Genomic DNA, 14,380 nt, shown 5'->3' on the forward strand with positions numbered 1-14,380 from the left:
GTATACAATGGAGTAAAGACAATCTCTTTAACAAGTGGTGCTGGGAAAACTGGTCAAACACTTGTAAAAGAGTGAAAGTAGATCACTTTCTAATACCACACACAAAAATAAACTCAAAATGGATTAAAGATCTAAATGTAAGACCAGAAACTATAAAACTCCTAGAGGAGAACATAGGCAAAACACTCTCAGACATAAATCACAGCAGGATCCTCTATGATCCACCTCCCAGAATACTGGAAATAAAAGCAAAAATAAACAAATAGGATCTAATTAAAATTAAAAGCTTCTGCACAACAAAGGAAACTATAAGCAAGGTGAAAAGACAGCCTTCTGAATGGGAGAAAATAATAGCAAATGAAGCAACTGACAAACAACTAATCTCAAAAATATACAAGCAACTTATGCAGCTCAATTCCAGAAAAATAAACGACTCAATCAAAAAATGGGCCAAAGAACTAAACAGACATTTTTCCAAAGAAGACATACAGATGGCTAACAAACACATGAAAATCTTAACATAAATATGGAGAGAAAGAATACATGAAACAAAGGTAGGAAAAATACATTGAGAGAGTCAAGCATATGATAAATGAAGTTCCAAAAGAAAATAGTGAAGAAAGGTATATGCCATATTAAAAAGAGTAATTGATAATTTTCAGGAAATATATGAAATGCCAATCTTCAGATTAAGGAAAAGAGTAATAACTTGTGAGTTATTTAACAACTCACAAGAAGGAAAAATTTTAAACTTCATCCACCTAGATACATTGTAGGTTAAGGGCATAAAATCAAATGCATAGAAAAATTTTAAGCAGGTTATTAATTTATAAATTTTATTAAGTCTGTGGCTTCACATAAATAAAAATGTGTTGAAATGAAAGCAGTCAGAATGGATTAGAATAGTATCTTCAGTGTGCTGAGAAAAAATTTAACTGCCAACTAAGAATTGTACAGCCAGAAAAGTTGATTTCAAGGATAAAGCCAAAATAAAGACATTTTCAGTTCAGTTCAGTTCAGTTCAGTTCAGTTGCTCATTCATGTCCGACTCTTTGCGACCTCATGAATTGCAGCACACTAGGCCTCCCTGTCCATCACCAACTCCCAAAGTTCACTCAAACTCACGTCCATTGATTCAGTGATGCCATCCAGCCATCTCATCCTCTGTCATCCCCTTCCCCTCCTGCCCCCAATCCCTCCCAGCATCAGAGTCTTTTCCAATGAGTCAACTCTTTGCATGAGGTGGCCAAAGTACTGGAGTTTCAGCTTTAGCATCATTCCTTCCAAAGAAATCCCAGGACTGATCTCCTTCAGAATGGACTGGTTGGATCTCCTTGCATTCCAAGGGACTCTCAAGAGTCTTTTCCAACACCACAGTTCAAAAGCATCAATTCTTCATCGCTCAGCTTTCTTCACAGTCCAACTCTCACATCCATTCATGACTACTGGAAAAACCATAGCCTTGACTAGACTAGTTGCTCAGTTGTGTCTAACTCTTTGCAACCCCATGAACCTCAGCACGCCAGGCCTCTCTGTCCATCACCAATTCCCAGAGTCCACCAAAACCCATGTCCATTGTGTAGGCGATTCCATCCAGGCATCTCATCCTCTGTCATCCCCTTCTCCTCATGCCCCCAATCCCTCCCAACATCAGAGTCTTTTCCAATGAGTCAACTCATCCCATGAGGTGGCCAAAGTATTGGAGTTTCAGCTTCAGCATCAGTCCTTCCAATGAACACCCAGGACTGATCTCCTTCAGGATGGACTGGTTGCATCTCCTTGCAGTCCAAGGGACTCTCAAGAGACTTATCCAACACCACAGTTCAAAAGCATCAATTCTTCTGCACTCAGCTTTCTTTATAGTCCAACTCTCACATTCATACATGACCACTGGAAAAACCATAGCCTTGACTAGATGGACCTTTGTTGACAAAGTAATGTCTCTGCTTTTCAATGTGCTATCTAGGTTGGTCATAATTTTCCTTCCAAGGAGCAAGAGTCTTTTAATTTCATGGCTGCAATCACCATCTGCAGTGATTTTGGAGCCCAAAAAATAAAGTCAGCCACTGTTTCCACCATTTCCCCATCTATTTGCCATGAAATGATGGGACCGGATGCCATGATCTTAGTTTCCTGAATGTTGAGCTTTAAGCCAACTTTTCACTCTCCTCTTTCACTTTCATCAAGAGTCTCTTTAGTTCCTCTTCACTTTCTGCCATAAGGGTGATGTCATCTGCATATATGAGGTTATTGATATTTCTCCCAGCAGTCTTGATTCCAGCCTGTGCTTCCTCCAGCCCAGCATTTCTCAAGATGTGTTCTTCATATAAGTTAAATAAGCAAGGTGACAATACACAGCCTTGATGGACTCCTTTTCCTATTTGCAGACATGCCAAAATCTAAGAAAATTTGAAATTAATAAGCCCCACCAAAGAAAGTTCAAAATGTCATGGATCTTGAAATAAAGAAAAGTGATCACAGAAGAAAATTATGAAACGTAAAAACTACAAAGTAAAGAAAATAGTAACATATACCTAAAGCTAATCAAACATTTTATGAAATAATAAAAGTAATTTCTAGTTTATAGAATTTCAAAATGAAATGATAGTAGATAGAAAACAAATGCAGGAAAACAGAGAAGTAGATAAAGATATAATTATTAGTACTAGACTTTATTAGATATGCATTTTAAAATTTCAGTGCTAACCACCGAAAGAATATGCCATATAAATAAGATGGCAGAAAACAGAGCAGTAATCATAAAGATGTAAATGTACTACATTGTTCTGTCATGTGCATATTTTTAAGACTGCGAAAACAAATATAAAGCTGACATCCAAAAAATCTTCAAATAATTTCTTCTGAAACTGCAAAACTCCACAAGCACTCAATTTATTTTGTGAGACTGCAAAACGCTGCAGCCACTTTGGAAGACAGCTTCTAGCAAAGCTAAATATAGTCTTCACACAAAATGTAGTGGTCATTTTCCTAGTTGTTGTTCTTGTTTAGTCACTAAGTTGTGTCTGGCTCTTTTGTGACCCTAAGGACTGTGGCACACCAGGCTCCTCTGTCCATGGAATTTCCCAGGCAAGAATACTGGAGTGGGTTTCCATTTCCTTCTCTAGAGGATCTTCCCAACCCAGGGATCAGACCCATGTGTTCTTCACTGCAGGTGGATTCTTTACCACTGAGCTGCCTAGGAAGCCCCATGCTCCTAGGTTTTCACCCAAATAATTTGGATATTTTTGTCCAAAAAAAATAAAAAAAAGAGAAAAGATCCATAGATTTATTCATAATTACAAAATATTGAAAGTTACCAGGATACATTTAGTAAGTAAATGGATAAACAGTTTCATTTCTAATAATGTGGACTACTATTCAGCAATAAAAAAGAATGAACTATCAAGACATGTAATACATGCATAAATTATTAATGTGTTATAAAAGCCAGCATGAAAATACTACACAGTGTATGATTCTATCGATATATATTTTCAAAAAACTCAAAATATAAAATGATGAACAGATCAGTGGCTTCCAGGATTTCAAAAGGAGAAAGGTAGAGTAAGTAAAGCACAAGGTGTTTTTTAAGGCAGTGAATATATTCTATATTATGCTGCAATATTGACTGTATGCACCTATGTATTTTTCCAAATCTGTAGAATTTGGAGCACAAATAGTGAACCATAATGTACGCAAAGCAAGCAAACAAAAACCTTTAGGAGGTAGAGGATCCCAGAATGGAATGCAAAATGTTAAAAATATTGAACTCTACTACCAATGATTAAGACAATCCCACTGAAGGGCACGAATGATAACTTTGCAAATGAGCAGACTCTGCAAGATGAGTGACAAAAGAAATTGCATAAGCACTGTACGGTACTCCAGGGGATAAACTCTTTCACATGGGGGTATGGGTTGACAATTCTAAAACTATTTTACTTATACACTGGAAATGAGCAATTTAATATATGGATGGTGGATAGTGGAAATATTTCTCACCATTGGAGTGGAGGTTACAAATAAGGGGATAACTCTGGAGCAATCCATGTAGTAATAAACTAGAGTTGGGGATATCATATAAACTAATGTTTGATGTAAGAGTTGGGGCAAAGAAGGCTGAGCACCAAAGAACTGATGTTTTTGAGCTGTGGTACTGGAGAAGACTCTTGAGTATCCCTTGTATAGCAAGGAGATCAAACCAGTAAACCCTAAAGGAAACCGACCCTGAATATTCATTGGAAGGATTGGTGCTAAAGCTGAATCTCCAAAACTTTGGCCACCTGATGCAAAGAACCAATTTATTGGAAAAGATCCTGATGCTGGGAAAGACTGAGGGCAAGAGGAGAAGGGGGTGACAGAGGATGAAATGGTTGGATGGCATCACTGACTCAATGGACATGAGTTTGAGCAAACTGTAGGAGACAGTGAAGAACAGAGAAGCCTGGCATGCTGTAGTTCATGGTATCACAAAGAGAAAGACATGACTTAGTGACTAAACAGCAACATGTTTAGCTTATTATAAGCATATATGTTTATCTGTATAGTTTATAGAAATATATAAATACATGAGTTTGTATGAACAGATATATTACCTTGCTCTATGAACTGAACAGGCCTAAAAGTAGGACTCCCCAGTATAAAGAGCATCCAGAATTAATACCATTCTCCAATAAAAGGAGCCCAACTTCTTAGAGAAAAGGCAGGCTATAGGACCAGGGCAGGAAATATACATGAGACTGGAGCTTCTTATAGTAACAGAAATTATGGAAATACTTAAAAAGTTTACACTGATGGGGTTAAACCAAAGGCACATAGGACCAAACTGAAATAGCTCCTAAATGGCAAATATTGCAACACTTTGAACAACAAAATATATAAATTATAGAAAATACATAAATTACAACCCAAAGTATAAAACGAATGTCTTTGTGTTCATACTGACATAAGTGATTGAATTAATAAATTGGGAAAAAAGATGCATCTCCCTTGCAGAAGAATTTCAAGTAATTTATGTAAATACCCTCAAAGAGGGGAGGAATAGCTCACTATTCTTGAAGTATGGTGTACTTAAGTAAAAGTAACTTCCTTTCAAAGAGTAGAAATATGAAGTAGAGACAGGAGAATTGGGGAACAAGACTAACTTTACGGTTAAGAAACCTAACAAATAATACCTCAGCTGGAAGATCAATGTTAGTGATAAATTGACATTACATAATCTTGATATGATGTGATGAAAATTACCCTCTGCTCTGTGGTCTTCCTTGCAAAAGCCATTTCCTTATCCTAATCATGAAAAACACATCAGAAAAATCCTGATAAAAAGACATCCTACAAAATACTTTATTCGTCAAAAATAAGAAGGGTCTGCAAAACAATCAGAGTGAAGAGCCTAAGGAGACATAAGTAAATGTAATGTGGTGTATTGTATGGGATCCTGGAATAGAAAAAAGAAAAAAGGAAAAACCTATGGAAATTTGAAGTATGTAATTTAGTTAATAATAATGTACAATATTGGTTCATTAAGTGTGAAAATTGTACCTTACTAAGATGTTAACAAGGGAAACTGGGAATAAGGTATATTGGAACTCATCATGCTGTTTTCTCAAAATTTTCTGTAATCCAAAACTGTCCTAAAAATAAGTCCTATTTTTGTAAGTGCTCAGAAATACTTAAGAATTATTGTGTAAGCCCTGATGGTTTTTCTTTTTTTTTTGTTTTGTAAGCGCCTGATTTAAGCTTGTAATTGATGAGGCATCCACTTCAAAGATGGCTATCTTGAACAAACACATTGCCAGCCATAGGACTAGATAGAGTCAAGTTGCCCAGCCCCCAACCCCCAAGCAGCCTTCTTTATTTTAGAGATCTTGTTTGATTTCAATAACTGACCATTTTGGCTACTTTTTTTTTTTCTCTTCCTATATTTAAATTCTGCTCTTACGTTTTAAATTCATCAATAAATAGAGAGTCTATGAAACTCTAGGGCCCCACCATGGACCCCGGTGAAAGTAGAATTTCAGGCCCTCCGTAGATTGCTTTCTCTTTCTCTGTCTCCAAAAACTTCACTGCAGGGTTCCAGTCATACTCCAAGATCTGTGAATAATAAATCTTTTGTCCAAAGTTTCCTAATGGTTATTGCAGAGGACATCATGAAAACATAATAAGAACCAATTATAAAATAACAAATGTTTACATAGATGTATAGCACAAAGAAAATTATCAATAGAGAATATTGTGGTTAACTGTATTACATTAGTTTCTGGGGTACAGATTAACATAAAATATCAAATCATTATGTAGTACATCAGAAATTAACATAATATTGAAAGTTGACTATACTCCAATAGATAAATAAAGTGAATCAAGTCAGAGAAAGAAAGTAAGGAGAGAAATGAAAGAAAGGAAAGGAGGAAGGGAAAGAAGGTAGGTAGGCAGACAAATAACAAGGGCTGATCTAGCAGCATTGTCTTCAATAAGCTCAACAAGCATGAAACAACTGTACACTGTTGAGATTACGAGCTAAATCACTCATTCAGACAGAGTTTACACCTTATAGTACACATGACTATCGGCAAAGTGCTCATCTCCTTAAATTTATGCTTCCATTGCAAAATGGGGAAAATATTATCTACCTCACAGGTTTTACTGACATTAATGTGCCCGTGGTAAGAGCACAGTAAATGGTTTCCTTTATTACCTTCATCAAAAACTTATTAATAAATTATTATAAAGAGAGGTGCGTAAACATATAAACACTCACACATACAATCATAAAATCAAATATAAATTAAACAGAGCAAATACATAAGAAAAAGTAGGAATAGAATGGTTCTTATTGGGAAAAAATATCTAATGAATTTGGTAGTCCATAAATTCAAATTTTTAGTCTAAGATCTTACTTAATTGAACATAGAAAAAGTCTTTTAAGAAAAGATTGATCACAATTTATTTTAAGTAGAATACTCTGGAGTACATGACAAATATTACATGTTTTGCAAATGTATTTGAATTAAAATTTTCACAGATCTTCATGTAGTAAGCTATTAACCCCATGTGTTACTAGCTGTAAAGAAAAAACATGTTATTTATACTATAGGTAAGGCTAAGAATATCTTTAAAAACTTTGCACCATAGCACAATTCTCTTATTTCTAAAATCTTTAATATCTTTAAAACTTTATATCCAAGGAAATAGTAAATGTAAAATACAGATTTTTTGAATCCTTTCCACTTGTGTATTTGAGAAGATAGAACACTATTGTATGTCTTTTGTATGTGTTTGGGGAAAATATTTTGAATAGTAAGTTGATAATAAAATATTTATGTGAAATACTTTATTGAAAAGCAGTACTTACCTGAAGCTCATGTTATTTTAGAAAAGTAATATACAGAATATTTCTTTAATATCTGAAATACGATATATAGTTGAAAATTCTGGTTTTATTAACTGAACTTGAAAACATCCCTAGCTAACAAAAGAATTATAGTAAACATTTTCATTTAACTACAGAAATATTGAGTAGTTCCATTTGGTTTTCTAACATGTCATGTATGCCTATACTTTCTGGTAATTATTAAGATCTACATGGTCATGCTGATAATGGCCAAAGTTTGGACTTTATCCCAGGAGCACGCCCTTTCCTTTGTCTCTAGTTATGTATTGGTTTTACTCTCTAACCATTGGCCATAGATCAAACTGTAACCAAAATTTTCACAACTAGTGTGAAACTATGTTTCTAAAGAGTTTTGTCAGATCCTGAAGAAATACGAGTATAATATTGTCCTTTTATTTATGAGTGAATAAACATTTTCAAGCAAGCAATTTTTAAAGTTTTCAAGTCAAAAATACTTTCCAAAACCATTAATATGTTGATTGTAAAATATGTGCAAATTCACCATTTTGATAGGAAAAATAGTAAAAGACTCCCCATTCTATGGATAATAATCAAGATGAAAATAAAATGCAAACCTAATTTGAGGACTATAAATGATTCCAGGAAGGCAAAGTGATTCAGTAGGTTTTGTATAACTTCTAAGGGATATAGCAGTGTTATCTATCCACAATTCTCCTTAACTATCCCCTCCATATAACTGCTTTGTCACAACAATCATACTGAATCACTACCAGTTGACACAAAGCTATTTAAGAATAGAGATCAATATAAGATCAGAATCCCTGAATTCAATGAATGATAGCTAAATTCATGAAATTTGTTCAAGACTCCAGTCTGCCTCTAATTTGTACTGTGATCCTAAACTTTTTAAACATCCTTGAACTGAATTACTTCATTTGTTACTTGAAAATAACAATGACATTGATTATTCCCCAAGACTGTAAAGTTAGAAATAGAGTATTTTGGTTATAAATATATTATTGATATGTTTCTTTTGTAAGATTTATTAACTTTGAAAGTATAATAATAACCTATGTTTCAGTTGTATAATTGTTTTTATATAAGATATATAAAGCTTTATAATAGTGCCGAGTTCCACATGTACTATAAGTTAAAATTCTACTATAAAGTTCCCTCTTCACCTAATTAGTGTATTTTTAAAATAAAGGAAGTAAGGTCAACATTATCAAAAAAATATTTTTAAATTTTAATAATAATTTTGACTGTTTTGATCAAAGTAAAAATAAAAGGCAATCAGTAATGCACTAGACCCTCATTGTCACTGAATTAGACACAGCAAAGCTGTTTAACACAAGAAATATTTCACAACAGTCTCAGAATATGTGGAATATTAACAAGATTGATTTTCTTGAACACTTTATCCCTTGAAATTATGTCAAGATTAAAAAAAAATAACAACATTTTAAAAGTGTCAATATGCTTTAATATAAAGAACAAATGCAGAGGAATAGTTAGTCTTTACAAGCATCAGCTTGTCATTTTCTTAGTATATCAAGCAATGCACACTCTGTAGAATAAATAACTTGGCAAGTACATAGAGGTTAAACATGTGCATAACCACACAATCAAAGAAATCTGACCACCCCTGTCAATAAACTCAACATGAAGTGGCATAATATCATATATAGTAATCTCCAAAAGAAAATGAAATGCCAAAAGCAATAGGTCAAGAGAAAAGCAGAGTGAGGATGGGGCAGTGCATCTGAGTGTCAATAAATTCTCATAAAATACATCTAAAGTCTACAAATGGCTGAAAGAAGACATTTGAAATCACAGACATGGAACAGAAATAATTTCCCTAGCAATTCAAATATCAGGGAATATTCTCAAGGTTTAATTTCTCTGCTTTTCCTTTGCCTAAATGTCTTTCCTATCCCTGTTTCCTTGCAGAAGAATTAATGATTGATAGTCAGTACGTATGTCGACAGAAGCCATGAATGTTAATTTTAGATTTTAATAGTGACTAAATCACAGTCAAACCTAATGGAATAGGCACTCTAATAAGAAAATAAGGCCTAAGCCAGCATAGATTATTTGAAAGAGGTAAGTGTGAAAAAAAGAAGTGGTGTTATCCTATTGCATATTGTGACTATACACGGACACTTAAAATGAGAAATCCCAGGGAATCTGATAGAGAGTATTAGAGTTAGTAGGGAAGAACCAATAAGAAATGGTAGTATGGTAGGAACTGTAACTGGCACTTCTAGATGGGGTAGAGAAAGCAGATCATGTTTTGTTCAATCAGTTTATCAAATCTGTTTTATGTCACAAGATGTTGGTTTTGGGGATAAACAGAAAGCCAATCACTAGCATGGCATGATATTTAAGGTTCTCCCAGTACGCTGTGACATTTATAATATTTATTTCATTAAAGAAGTAAACTAGGAACAGTCAGTATTATTGATTATTATCTTATCAATGAGGACAAGCTGATTTAACATCAAACACTAAAAAATGAGTCCAAAGAAATATGATTATTTACTTAAGGGAAAAGTCAAGCAATTTGAAAAAGGAAACTGGAGTTGTAAGAAGTATGTAAGAGAAAAACATTATGAAATTATAATCAAATCTTGGTTATATAATTACCCTTTCTGTAGACACCAAGACCTGAGACATGATCTTCTCCCTAGCTAGACTTTGCTTAAGCATATTACCAGCCCCCTTCTCTTACCACCCCTCACTCAAAGAAGGAAAAAATGAAACCACTCTTGTGTACTGTGCACAGGGTATATAAACAAGGAGGACTCAGTCACTGTTTCAGTTTCTTAACCTTCATGAGTACAGCATAATTTATAAATGTTTAGGTATGCAAGCCAGTTTTGCCCAATGACAAGCATCTTGGGAAGATAAGCATCTGCAGTTACCAGCTGTTATTTTTTAAATAATTTATTGAGGTGAAATTCACATGACATAAAGTAAACCATTTTAAAGTGAATAATTTAGTAGTAGTTAATATGTTCACAATAATGTGTAACCAACATTTGTATCTAGTTCCAAACATTTCAATCACTCCAGACCAAGCCCCTTATCTATTAAGCAGTTTCTCCCTTTCCATCCTTGCTGGGCCCTGGAAACCACCAATCTGCATTCTGTTCCTATTAATTTCATCTATTTCAGGCATTTTGTATATGGTCATTTTTGTTTGGCTTCTTTCACTTACCATAATGTTTTGTGGGTTATTCCGTGTAGTTTCATGTATCAGTACCTTATTTCATTTTATAACTGAATAATATTGCCAAATCGAGAGATATGAAGTTTTACCCATGTGCTTTCATCTAAAACTCTTAAGATTTTAGCACTTATATTTATGTTATTGATCCATTTCGTGTTAATATCTGTATATAGTGTGAGATGTGACTCCAGCGTTTTTTTTTGCAAGTGGAAATCTATTGATCCAAGTATCATTTGATAAAAAAAAAAGAGTATTCTTTGCTCTATTGAGAGGTCTTAGTTTTTGAAAATTAATTGACCATAGAGATATGGGTTTCTCTGGTGGCTCAGATGGTATAGAATCCACCTGTAATGCAGGAGACCTGGGTTCGATCCCTGGATTGGGAAGATGCCCTAGAGGAGAACATGGCAACCCACCCCAGTATTCTTGCCTGGAGAATCCACTTGGACAGAGGTGCCTGATAGCCCATGGGGTTGCAAAAAGTCGGACACAACTTAGCAACTAAGCACAGCACAGCACAGAGGTATGTGTTTATTTCTGGACTCAAATTCTACTTGATTATTCTATGTTTATCATTATGGTAAGACCACATTTCTTTCATTAGTAAGTTTTGTAGTAACTTTTGAAAATTTAACATCTTAAACTTCATTCTTGTTTTGCAAGATTTTTTTTTTTTAATCATTCAAGTCCTTTGCAATTGCATATGAATTTTAGGTTTGGATTTTCCATTTTGTGAAAAAAAAAAACACTATTGGTATTATGATAGGAATTACATTGAATCTGTACCTCACTTTGGATAGTACTGACATCTTAACAACATTGTCTTCTACAATCTATAAACACAGGATATTTTTTCATTTATTTAGGCCTTTAATTTCTTTTGCCAGTAGCTTATATTTCAGTATATAACTCTTTCCCTTAAAAGAGTAAATTTACTCCAAAGTATTTTATTCTTTTAGATGCTATTATAAATGAAATTATTTTTTTAATTTTCTTTTCAGGTTATTAATTCCTTTTCAGGTAATATACAATACAAATGAAATTTTTGTTTTTATCTTATAACTTGCACCTTTACTGAATTAGTTCCAGAGTTTGTATGAATATGTGTATATGTATGTGTATATCTTTATTCTTTGTGGTTTTCTATATATAGAATCATGTCATCTTCAACCAGAGAGAATTTTACTGCTTCCTTTCTAATTTGGATGTCTGTTATTTCTTTTTATTGCCTAATTGCTCAGCTAGACGTTCTAGTAAAATTTTGAAAATCAGCATCCTTGTTTTGCTTCTGATATTAGGAATACATTTTTGAATCTGACACCATTGAATATAATGTTAGCTGTGGATTTTTGATAAATGCCCTTTTTCATGTGAGGAAATTGCCTTCTATTCCTAATTTTCTGAGAGTTTTTGAAATGAAAGGATATTGGATTTGTTGAGTTATTTTTTCAAAAGTTATCTTTGTGAAGTCATATTATTTGGGGGAAAAACATTTTTAAAAAAATCTCTGAAAAATGGTCCAGAGACCATAATACATGTAAACTCAAAAAAAAAAAGAGAGAGAGAGAGAGAGAAAAGGAATAGCACTCATAATCATAGAAAAATCAACCCAAGCCCTGAAAAGATACTAAAATAAGTAATCTAATAATAAATCATCTAATAAATCATCTAATAATCAATTTATAATCATCTAGCCATCTATGGGGTCGCACAGAGTTGGACACGACTGAAGCGACTTAGCAGCAGCAGCAGCAGCTGTATATGATCCTAGATAGAAATGTATATGAATTTAGAAAATGGAAATAAGGCCCCTCAAAATATATTCATTTCTATGATGAAAGACTACATAAAAGGAGAGGATAAGATGAGATAATAATTTATAATCTCATATTTTAATTATAATTTTATTATAATTTATGCCATTGTGATCTATTAACGAGAACCAAGTGATATTAGACTGATTTCTAGTGTTGAAGATTGATATGAAATTTTAAGTGTCTTTGGTATACAAGTGAAATATTGCTTGTCATCCATTTATTAGCTAAAGGATGTTTAGGTCATTTTCAGTTTGGGGTAGTTATGAATAAAGCTGGAATAAACATTTGCATGCAAGTTTTTGTGTAAAATATGTTTATTTCTTTAGGGCAACTATGTGGTATGTTGATATTTCATTGCTTCTATAGCAAAGTATCATGAATTTAGGAGCTTTAGAAACACCTGTTTTTTTTTAACCTAATGGATTCCCATGCTTCTGCATGGTCCGTCAGAGCCTTGTCTAATTCAATGAAACTAAGCCATGCCATGTGGGGCCACCCAAGATGGGCGGGTCATGGTGGAGAGGTCTGACAGCATGTGGTCCACTGGAGAAGAGAATGGCAAAACACTTCAGTATTCTTGCCTTGAGGACCCCATGAACAGTATGAAAACACAAAATGATAGGATACTGAAAGAGGAACTCCCCAGGGTGGTAGGTGCCCAATATGCTACTGGAGATCAGTGGAGAAATAACTCCAGAAAGAATGAAGTGATGGAGCCAAAGCAAAAATAATACCCAGTTCTGGATGTGACTGGTGATAGAAGCAAGGTCTGATGCTGTAAAGAGCAATATTGCATAGGAACCTGGAATGTTAGGTCCATGAATCAAGGCAAATTGGAACTGGTCAAACAGGAGATGGCAAGCGTGAATGTCGACATTGTAGGAATCGGTGAACTAAAATGGACTGGAATGGGTGAATTTAACTCAGATGACCATTATATCTACTACTGTAGGCAGGAATCCCTCAGAAGAAATGGAGTAGCCATCATAGTCAACAAAAGAGTCCAAAATGCAGTACTTGGATGCAATCTCAAAAATGACAGAATGATCTCTGTTCACTTCCAAGGCAAACCATTCAATATCACAGTAATCCAAGCCTATGCCCCAACCAGTAATGCTGAAGAAGCTGAAGTTGAATGGTCCTATGAAGACCTACAAGACCTTTCAGAACTAACACCCAAAAAAGATGTCCTTTTCATTATAGGGGCTTGGAATGCAAAAGTAGGAAGTCAAGAAACACCTGGGGTAACAGGAAAATTTGGCCTTGAAATACAGATTGAAGCAGGGCAAAAGCTAATAGAGTTTTGCCAAGAGAACATATTAAAAAGCAGAGACATTACTTTGCCAACAAAGGTCTGTCTAGTCCAGGCTATGGTTTTTCCAGTGGTCATGTATGGATGTGAGAGTTGGACTGTGAAGAAAGCTGAGCACCGAAGAATTGATGCTTTTGAACTGTGGTGTTGGAGAAGACTCTTGAGAGTCCTTGGACTGCAAGGAGATCCAACCAGTCCATCCTAAAGGAGATCAGTCGTGGGTGTTCATTGGAAGGACTGATGTTGAAGCTGAAACTCCAGTATTTTGGCCACCTCATGCGAAGTGTTGACTCATTGGAAAAGACTCTGATGCTGGGAGGGATTAGGGGCAGGAGGAGAAGGGGATGACCGAGGATGAGATGGCTGGATGGCATCACCGACTCGATGGACATGAGTTTGAGTGAACTCCGGGAGTTGGTGATGGACAGGGAGGCTTGGCATGCTGCCATTCATGGGGTTGCAAAGAGTCGTACATGACTGAGCGACTGAACTGAACTGAGTGGATTCCCTGGTGGCTCAGTGGGTAAAGAACGCACCTGTAAATGCAGGAGATGCAGATTCAGTCCCTGGGTTGGGAAGATTACCTGGAGAAGGAAATGATAACCCACTATAGTACTCTTGCCTGGGAAATCCCTTGGACAGAGGAGGCTGGCAGGCTACAGTCC

This window comes from Capricornis sumatraensis, chromosome 9, assembly GCF_032405125.1.
Source record: "Capricornis sumatraensis isolate serow.1 chromosome 9, serow.2, whole genome shotgun sequence".
NCBI lineage: Eukaryota > Metazoa > Chordata > Mammalia > Artiodactyla > Bovidae > Capricornis > Capricornis sumatraensis.